This window comes from Trichoplusia ni, chromosome 9, assembly GCF_003590095.1.
Source record: "Trichoplusia ni isolate ovarian cell line Hi5 chromosome 9, tn1, whole genome shotgun sequence".
NCBI lineage: Eukaryota > Metazoa > Arthropoda > Insecta > Lepidoptera > Noctuidae > Trichoplusia > Trichoplusia ni.
Window position 1 is genome coordinate 3,881,469 of NC_039486.1, and position 9,844 is coordinate 3,891,312.

The 9,844-nt window shown below is 35.7% G+C and overlaps 1 pseudogene; it reads left to right on the forward strand.

The window, feature by feature from the left end:
- Window positions 1-7,993: 7,993 nt before the first annotated feature.
- On the forward strand, window positions 7,994-9,447 carry LOC113497826 (annotated as a pseudogene).
- The last annotated feature ends 397 nt before the right edge of the window (window positions 9,448-9,844 follow it).

The window sequence follows — 9,844 nt, forward strand, 5'->3', positions numbered from 1 at the left end:
GACACTCTTCGCGATATAAGGATTAAAATTCCTTAGAGCGGAGTCTTAAAAAAGTATCGCTTACTTTTGTTGCATACTTTGAATTCTACTTGGTTAGGCTGTTCTAAATATTCTCATCATAATCATCATCATCTCAGCCATAGGACATCCACAGCTGGTCTAGCAGTGATCACCATAAAGATCAGTTATAAATGGCTCTCCTCCGACGCATAATTAAGGACTTTATAAGAACTTCTAGATACGCTGTATTTGTTCTATTTTATAGGCAATGTTACTTAACTTAATGTTACGATCAATATAATACAATATAATATAATAGGTATATCCTGGGACAACTCACACACGGTTATCTGATCCAAAGCTAAGCAGAGCTTGTGTTATGGTAACCAGACAACTGATAAACTTACTTATATATTTTTAAATACATACATATTATAGATAAATTACACCCAGACACCAGAACAAATGTTCTGGTCTTGTGAACAATAATTTTAAACATTCTATTCAGTAATCAATCGAACCAACATTTACTAAATGCCCGTAGAATGTAATCCTCCTAAAACAGTAACAGAATAGAAAAACATGTTTTTCAACTAAAGCTTTAAGCTAGGTGATTGTGCAATCATTAATCAGCCAATAATATGCACTCCCTTAGAAAAACATTACCGGCGAACGTGAGAATATGATGGATATGACATTACAGCGTATTCATTACTACTTTCAATGAAATGTAGATTCTTTAAAAAAGAAATGTGAAACTCTGCTCTTCTTAATGGCTAATCTTCAAAAATATTTTGCTTTTATTTTAAAGTCACAATCATCGGCCTAGCCTTTTCCCAACTATGTCGGGATCGGCTACCAGTCCAACCGGTTTCAGCTAAGTACCAGTGTTTTACAAGGAGCGACTGACTATCTGACCTCCTCAACCCAGTTACCTGGGCAACACGACATCCCTTGGTTAGACTGGCTGTCAGACTTTCAAGCTTCTGACTACCTGTAACCACTGTCAAAGATGTAGGAATAACAGCCGGGACCCTCAATTTAACGTGCCTTCCGAAACACGACCAACCGCGACCAACCACGTCAAGCATAGCTTAACCCGTGATCGAATCACTTATGCGGTTATAGCTTAGCCACGAGCTCCTCATTCCTAATCCTCATTTTAAAGTCACAACTAAGATAATAATTTATAGTAATTTGCAGTACTTCGAATGTTATTACTATTTATCCAGACAAAACGCAATACAAGCTTCTACGCTCTGCTCTGCACTTTTTTAAGCGTGGAACGCTTAATAGTATGTCCACTGTCAAAGGCCTTAGTCTTGCCTAGTCATAGGTCATAGGTGCAAATCCCGACACGCAAACCAATGTGTTTAAAAATCCATTTGCAATGGAACGAGAACACCTGAGCATATTTCAAGTGTGCATTTAAAAGAACGTCAGACAAGCAAGATACAACAAGCTTCAAAAACTCTTTTACCACGTTCTATATCAAAAAAACGAAAAGAAGGAGTTCGGTAAAAGTTCTCAATTCAAAATATTATTTTTTTCTACAAATGCAATTATCTATCTATCTATACTTAACCTTCAACTCAGGCAGTCCACACTAACCCAACGCCTAATTTTTCTTGACATAATGATGATAAAAATATGATGTTGAGCCACCCTCGGGATATCCGGTGGATATTGTGTTATCCGGCGTCACAATAAGAAGCTCGTGATAAATTTGTACCGGGAAATGCTACTTGATTGATAATGCCTTCATATCTGTGAGAGAAACAGGGAAGCTGTAAACAGTTTTGTATGGTTTGTGGTGAAGTGTGGGTTTTTGGTAATGTTTTATTAGCGTAAAATAAGGAAGAGACGGGTACGGTGCAGACGATGTAGGCGATGGTGGAACGTACTGGACGGTCTTCTTGGGAATTGACAGGAGAAAGCGAAAGATCAGAACTACGGGAAAAAGAAGAGGTAAGTTGTAGGTCGATTCAGGCAAAAAACAATAAATTAATTTGTAAGAAATAAAATAATGAAAATAAAAAAAGCATACCTTTATTTTATAAAATACCTCCTAACTACTCCTAAGACCTACTTATAAGGTAAAAATAAAACATTTAAGATGCACGTTTGCATCCTTGTCTGCAGTGACCATAAGGTGGATCAATTTCTTAAACTAACTGATCTGATCTGTTCTTGCACAACTCACTCAGTTGCAGAACTCTGCAGTGCTCGCAAATCATGTACATATTCGTAATTTTTTCCATATTCCGAAAGGTACATTAATTTCTTGGCCTGCCTGTCATTTATACATCTTAAACGGTCATAATATAACAACTTGTCATGCTAGGATTGCAGTCTCATTCGCCCAACTGGCTTTATTAGAATATTAATAATTAGAGGAAGTCTGAGAGGCAGGTGATCTCATGACATACTAACACTTTACTGCATCTGAATATAATGGTGACCGACCACAACTTTGTTGGGTAAATGCTTGACAGATGGGGATTAATTGATGATTTTGTCGGTTAAAATACTATTTGAATCGGTTCGAAAATTTTTGAACCCTTTTTATCAGCTGACAAACCAAATCGTAGCTTGACTAGCAAATATTTGCATTTCAATCTGTACCGTATGCGAACACTGTTATATTTCAACTACAAATAAAATTGTTTATTATTTACTTCTTAGTTTTTGATCATAATTAAGGGGCGAGTAATAAGAATATTTTACAAGGTATATGCTGAGGTTTATCATCCAGTAATTCCTTCATAATTTAAAAGTTGTAAAGTCCCCGGTTGTTTAAAATCAACTTGGCATATCAGCGGTACATTTATACAACCAAAGAATCACTTAATATTTCATAAAGTATTCATTATTTTCATTATGGTCCACCTTTTACAGTATCAGCTCTCACAACGATATTCAAACCATTTTAACATAATACATAATTCTTACTTAGGCATGAAATCAATAGTCTAGAAAGTTCGTGCGATCGATCCGAATCACCAGTTTATAACGCGATCAAATTCAGATGTACCGTTTTTTAATACAATTCCTTTAAACATTCGTATCCGTATATTAGCAGGATTATAAAGGACTTTGTCTCAGCTGAAAAGAGTAAGCGTTTCAGGCTGTTCGAAGGCGGTAGGCGTGGCGTTATAAACCACGCCTATTATGTGGGCGTGCCAAATAGGACATTTAAATTCGTTATCTATACGTATTGTGAGAAAGGTCTAGCTATAGAATAGTCTAATGTACGAGGATTTGATAAAGCAGGTTATTTGAAACGGACGCCGCAAAAAATATGACATGGTTTTAGAAAATCATACCAACAGATAACTCCAGGAAAAAAACTATTATTATAACTATTTCTTTAGTAAGCTTATTATTAATATTAACATTAAGCTTACTAAAGAAACAAAATGTACATATTTATTAAAAGTTGCTACATGCTTCTTTGCTAAGAAGCTGCAAATATTATGCCATCATTTTATTTATATTTTGCTGAATGCAATAGTATATACTAGTATAAAGTTTCAATCAAACGGTGTTCATAGTCTTCTGAAAATAAGTAAAAAAACACAATAAAAAATATTTTAATTTAAAAATGAAAACACTTACCGTCGGCACCGCGAATTTGAGAATCAATAATTCCTATTTCATGAAGAAACTAAGTAGGTCCAAACAATTAGTGATGAGTATAAGAGATAAATTAACACTACATCGTCTATTGTAAAATACAAATTTATAAAAAAATTAAAAGAAACATGCTACGGCTACGCCACGACAATGGCTACGTTGTAGATCCCATTGGCTACGTAAAGGCGGAGCTTCCAACGACGTCACACGACATTTTCCGATCGGTACGACGACACACAAGTAAAGTTCGTAGCACCAAAAAACCAGTAACAATGATCTTTACTATTCCTTACTTCTTCACCGCTACTGTAGGAGATTAGAGCTTTGCGGGACGCGGGGTAGGTCAGCGTAGAGTGGTTGGTCTTGGGAAATCATAGGGGGTTGAGAAAAGGGATTCGCCAGGATACCAGTTACGTAACGTCACTTGAGCGACGGCAGCGCTCGAGGGTGCACGTCCCTACGGCTGTTGTGTCCGGTAAACATAAACAACAACAACGTGTTTATTGACGTAAACAACTGAAAACTTTCGCGAAGGACTTTGTTGCTGTGTTATTTCGAAGGTGAGTTGATTTTTTATTATCGTTTATTAATAAATATGTGTTCTTGTTGTTATTTTTTATATGGTTTGATGGAAGTTTTATGCGACGATTGCTTTTCTAAAACAGTAACTTAGTTAAACAGACTCATACTTCAAACGAGCTTACGTCTTGGTTAAATCATAAACGTTCCGTTAATTCCGACGGGATTTAGTATTCTGGGTCGGGACTACTTAATCATTTATTTGGTATTATTATAATCATTTATAAAATTAATATTTAAGAGAGACATTTTTTTTCCAATCTACACACAAAAAGGCGTTGTAAGTATGAGAATAATAAAAATATTATTGCCATTGGACGTAGTCATTATTAAAGGATGAAATTAGACGAGTAATTCAGTTTTCAACTCTTATTGCTAAAATTAAATACGTCCAATTCAAATATATGCGATATTCAGAATTCCTAATATGGTCATCATCGTATTATTTAATGTGTTCTTTGTAGCATTCGAATAAATACCCGTCACGTATGGTTTTAGCAAGTCGCTCTATACAGTATGTATTTAGAAACCTGTACAATGAATTAAGTGGTTGTAGTAAAAAGGAAAAGCAAATCAAGTAATTTTTTTGAAAAAAAAATCTCATTTTTTCTATGCACTAAAAATAAATTTCCCAAAATGCAGTGTAACATTTATCGATAATGCTGTGCTAAAGAAATATATTCAGACGTTGTAATGAAGACCTAGATTTTTTTCTAATATTTTAAGCGTGTCTTCCAAGTCACTTCTATGTCCTTCAAGGATCCTACAGAGTTTAACATACATACTGTATAATATTTCAGACATTTTCATAAAAGTAAACAAACAATAATTATGTACAACCGAACTCTATTTCCGTGATCTTTAGTCTCACTGTGTGCAGTACCCTTGCTCTATCCCATCGCTGTATACCCCATGATTCTAACAGGCACCCTTCCTTCATTGCCCCTTATACTTGACACATTTACTCTGTAAAACGTTTACCATTTTAAATTTGGTTACTTTTTAGGGGCGCTAAGACGTATTTAAATATCACTGCTTTTTAATATCTTGGGTTTTTTTTATTATTAGGTTTTGGAGTATGTCATAAATAGGAGTTTAATTACAAATCTATTTGCTCTGCTCTTTGGTGCTTCTGTGACGCGAATTTTAAATTCACAAAATAATTTTACTATGCCCAGATATTTTTTGAAAATTTCAGCTCCACATTCTACGAACTCGCTCTATATTTTATATTCGATTCAAACCAACCACCACTTATTATATTTATTTAGTACATGTTGTTCTTTTTATAATAAAACTTTTGTCCTTGTCCTTTATTACTTAAAAACGGTTAACTCACGCATATTACGGATTCTTTAATCATAACCTGACACGTCGTGAGATTAGCGAGTTGACCCTTAAGTCCTTACGAAGTTCTAACATGGCTACAACAGTCAAATATTTATTCGTTTCTTTTCATTAAGAACAACTAACAACATTTTCACCTAAAAATTGACCACATTAACAAATATGACAAGAAATACTTCGCAATACTAATCCAACAACATCTGAATATTAAATTGTCTGCTTGAGGGTAACATGGCTACGTATTGTGTTAATAATTCAAAGATTTAACAATTGAATCCGCCGCGATACCTGTTATTAAATATGTAAATTAGTTATTTATTCAAGTCGAAGGGGAGCTCTTTATACTAAGTTTTTGGTGTAATTTGCAACCTGACTGTCACACCCAATGTTGGTTTGAAATTATTTGGAATTTTCGGACTGATTTCTTATTCGTGAAATGCGTTGGTAATTAGACTTTACGTGTCATAAAGTTCTTTACATTAGGTTAATTACAATTAGAAGCGAATTGGTGGTAAATTAATTTGATTAAGTTACTCTTTTAATTTTGATTGTATTTTTGTTGTATTGCACTTTTTTGTGGCGGATTTGTCTATTTAATATCGGTTTCCTTATGCGTATTTAGGACCGACCTTATGCGTATTTCGGAAAGAAGTGAACTAAAGATGATGGCTTCATTTTAATTTTATTGCTATGTTGGTAGATGATGTCTTGATTTTATCCTGTTACAGTAATAGGTATAACAACGTATTAATACGTATGAATCTTCTTCTTCGATAGGATAATAAAAATATAAAAGTATCGAATCGAAAGTATTGGAAGTAATTGAATACTTTGCTATACCCTAGTAAAACGCCTTTCCTAATTTGTAAATTTTTTGGGGTTCGGCACATTAAGGGTAAACCGAAACCCTATTATGAACTCCACTGTCCGTTCGCCTGTTGCCCAATCTGTATTCCATGAACAGTATTAGATTAAGAGATCACTTTTTGACAGTTTCACATGGAAAAAGAAACATTAAGGTTATAAAATACCTATATTTCATGTATGACCATTTTTATTTGTAGGTAGCTTCCGTGTCGTGACTCCCATTTGCACTAGACCGGTGTGATATTTATTTCAACAAAAGCAAATAAGACAGTTCATAATCATAATTTTATATTAACAATAAATACAAATTTATAAACTTTTAGGCAAATCATTATCCAAAGTAAACACTGCCGACCGAAAACCTAACAAAATCTTCAATTACATTCACAAAGAAAACCAAAACAGCATAACTGATCAAAATTATTAATTGAAGAATATAAAACAATACCGCAATACTGGTCTGATCCCTTGAGAATCGTTTAATTTAGATTATTTATTACAAAGCGAGCGGGCACTGGCGGCGACGCTAGCTAATTTACAAAATAAATATTAGCTCAATCAAACCGAGTCTTATGTTGTTTTCACTAATTGTTATTTCGTCTTGAGAAGAAATATATTTTTGGGACAATATTATGATTTTGGGAGAAAGAGAAGCAAAAAGTTGAAGTCACGTTGCGAAATTATTTAGATCTATCGCTCGTAGACGAAACCAACCATACAAAAACATAACCAACTAGTTCTACATGTCAATTTTGTAATCTATTCAACGTTTATAAATCTTAACGTGGCTATAGTCAGGTAGGTAGGACTTGCGATGACAACTGACAACGGCTGCTTACGTTTTGATTTAGCTGTAAACTTCTGGAAGTTAACTGACCACATAGACCGTCATAAAAAATGTTCTTCATTTCTTTATATTTCATAACTTTATTACAAACATAGGACACATGTTGTAGCTACCGTGTAGAGCTATATTGAGATACAGCCCTTGCATTCAAAACCTCAGCAGTCGTCACAAACTTTATTATATAGAGGCATTCGCCTCATACTCATTTTTAGCCCAAGCAATGAGGCGCATAACAACTGTTATTCCACAAGTAACGCAAGCAAGTAGCAACAAACGGACAAGACACGACTCCATCTCCGTAGCATTGTTTTCAATAAATTAAACGTAGGACAAGAGGCCGGGACACTGCACAAACAGCCCGGAGCCTCCGTCAACACAATTATTATACTCGGACAGCCACCCTCGTGTCGATAAACACCCTCTAAATAAATTAACTGGACTCTATCCAAAACATTTGTACGATGCCTCGGGAACAAAAAACGTGTAATTAATTTAAGTCTTAACATCGAGGTCGATAGTCTGTTGATTGTTTTGTTAATTTAAAACGTTTTGTCAAGTATTATTGACACTGAAATTCCGAATTTAGATTATTATTATTCTTTTATTTACTTCAATTATATTGAATTTATTAGTAAAAATTCATAATTTGTATTGAAATAATATTTTTGCTGTTACACTAATTATTTAAATATTAAATCATCAACATTTTCTATAAAAATATTTTTGATTTGTTTCAGTTTACACTATGGCTACTCGACCAGCGGCCACTGTAACTCGTACGAAGAAACAGAACCACGCCAACATTCCATGCCCCATAGAAAACTGCGCTCGCTTCACATACGGCAAGCTTCCCGACCATCTTACTAAAATCCATGGTCTTACCGGAGCGGAGAGAGACGCGCTCAACGAACAACAACGGAAACGCTTCTTCAACGGCGAACTGTGCCAGGTACGGTACCTCAAAGAATCCGCCATCCGAGACCTCTGGGGAACCGACTATGAAGACCCACGTATCCGAGCGAAAATTCACCAAAGCTACGGTCTAGTCAAAATTCGAATAATACCCCTAGCTGCAACACAACGCGCTCGTCCGCTCACCGAACAAGATGCAAATGTACTGACTGCTTACAATGCCAGGACGGCACCAAGACCAGCACGAGTACAGAAAACTCGTACCCGACCTCGGCCCCTACCCAGCACCTCAGGCAAGTCCAGTGGAATGCCGGGCTTCAAGCGAGTCCAGTGAAGAGGAAAATACTCGCAACCCTCTACCACCGTCACCCCCTCCATCTTCGCCGTCCTCCCACCTTCGCCAGCTCCATACGAACTGCAGCCAGTAGAAACTCGATTACGCGACATATTCGATTCAAAAATCGATGCTGGATACAAAGCTGTCATCGATGACATGAAGAAATCGATGACTATGGGAAGGACGCTGGGAGCGAGGAAGCGTAAAGTGTACCGAACATACCGCCGCTATGCAAAGAGATTGATCGCATTCCTGCATCGACAACATTCGCCATTAGCCTACGACGTCGACGTGCTTCTATGCAGTGATAGTCAAGTCTGCGCCTTTTTGGAAAGAATCAGTGCTGAACATAAAACAAAAACCTTAAGGAACTACATCGTGGCTGCGATCAAGTTGCTGGATTCGCGACTTTTCGCCATCGAAAGAGACCCATCATGCAAAGAGAAGGTGGCTTCGATGACTCGTGTTTACGATGTATTGCACGGTCGTCTGACTGAATGTGATAGACTGTTGGCACAAAAAGACTCAGAAAGCGAAAGAAGTCACTGCCTTCCTTTGATAATGTCATGGAGGAGAGTTTCAATGATTCTTATGACGAGCTTGAATAAGATACTGACCGAACTTAGCTTTTTGACTTCACCTTTATTTTATCCCTGCTTCGGAAGTAGTCTGCTAATGAGAATTTAGAACTAGAATTAATGATATGATGTAAATACGTAAACCCATGCAATTAGGAACATGTAATTATTATTTTTCCGTAGTTTTATAATGTATCACGTTTAATTTATGTGAAGAAAAAACGTCTGTAAATATGTCCAATCTACGTGTCTAAAGCAATAAGCTGAATCATGAATGTTAGTAGATAAATTTGCCCTCTTATTAAAAATGTAGGTATGTGACACAATTTACGGTAAATGAGATCTTTTGTCTCTGTCGTTCCCATTGCGTTAATATAAAGAATGTAAAGGACAAAAATCTGCTTATCTTAAACATTGCCTATATTTTTTTATAAGTGTCGGGGTATGTCTGTGTTAAAACGCTGAAAGTTATACTTTCGTTAGTGTGCAATAATATGCCAAATGTAGAATTAAATTATATTTTAAGCATTTATTTTTAAGACACTGTAAACTTTCATGTAATGGATGGATCTCATTAAAGAACTTTATGCAGAAATCTGACTTTCTGGCTGAGAATTATGACTATTAGTATTCTTGAAGATAATGTGAGGGATTATTGATATTTTTTTGAGAATTTATTGGGTGCTCCGTCAGATTGACTAGTTTCTGACTCAACTGTTGCATTTTTAAACCATCTTTATG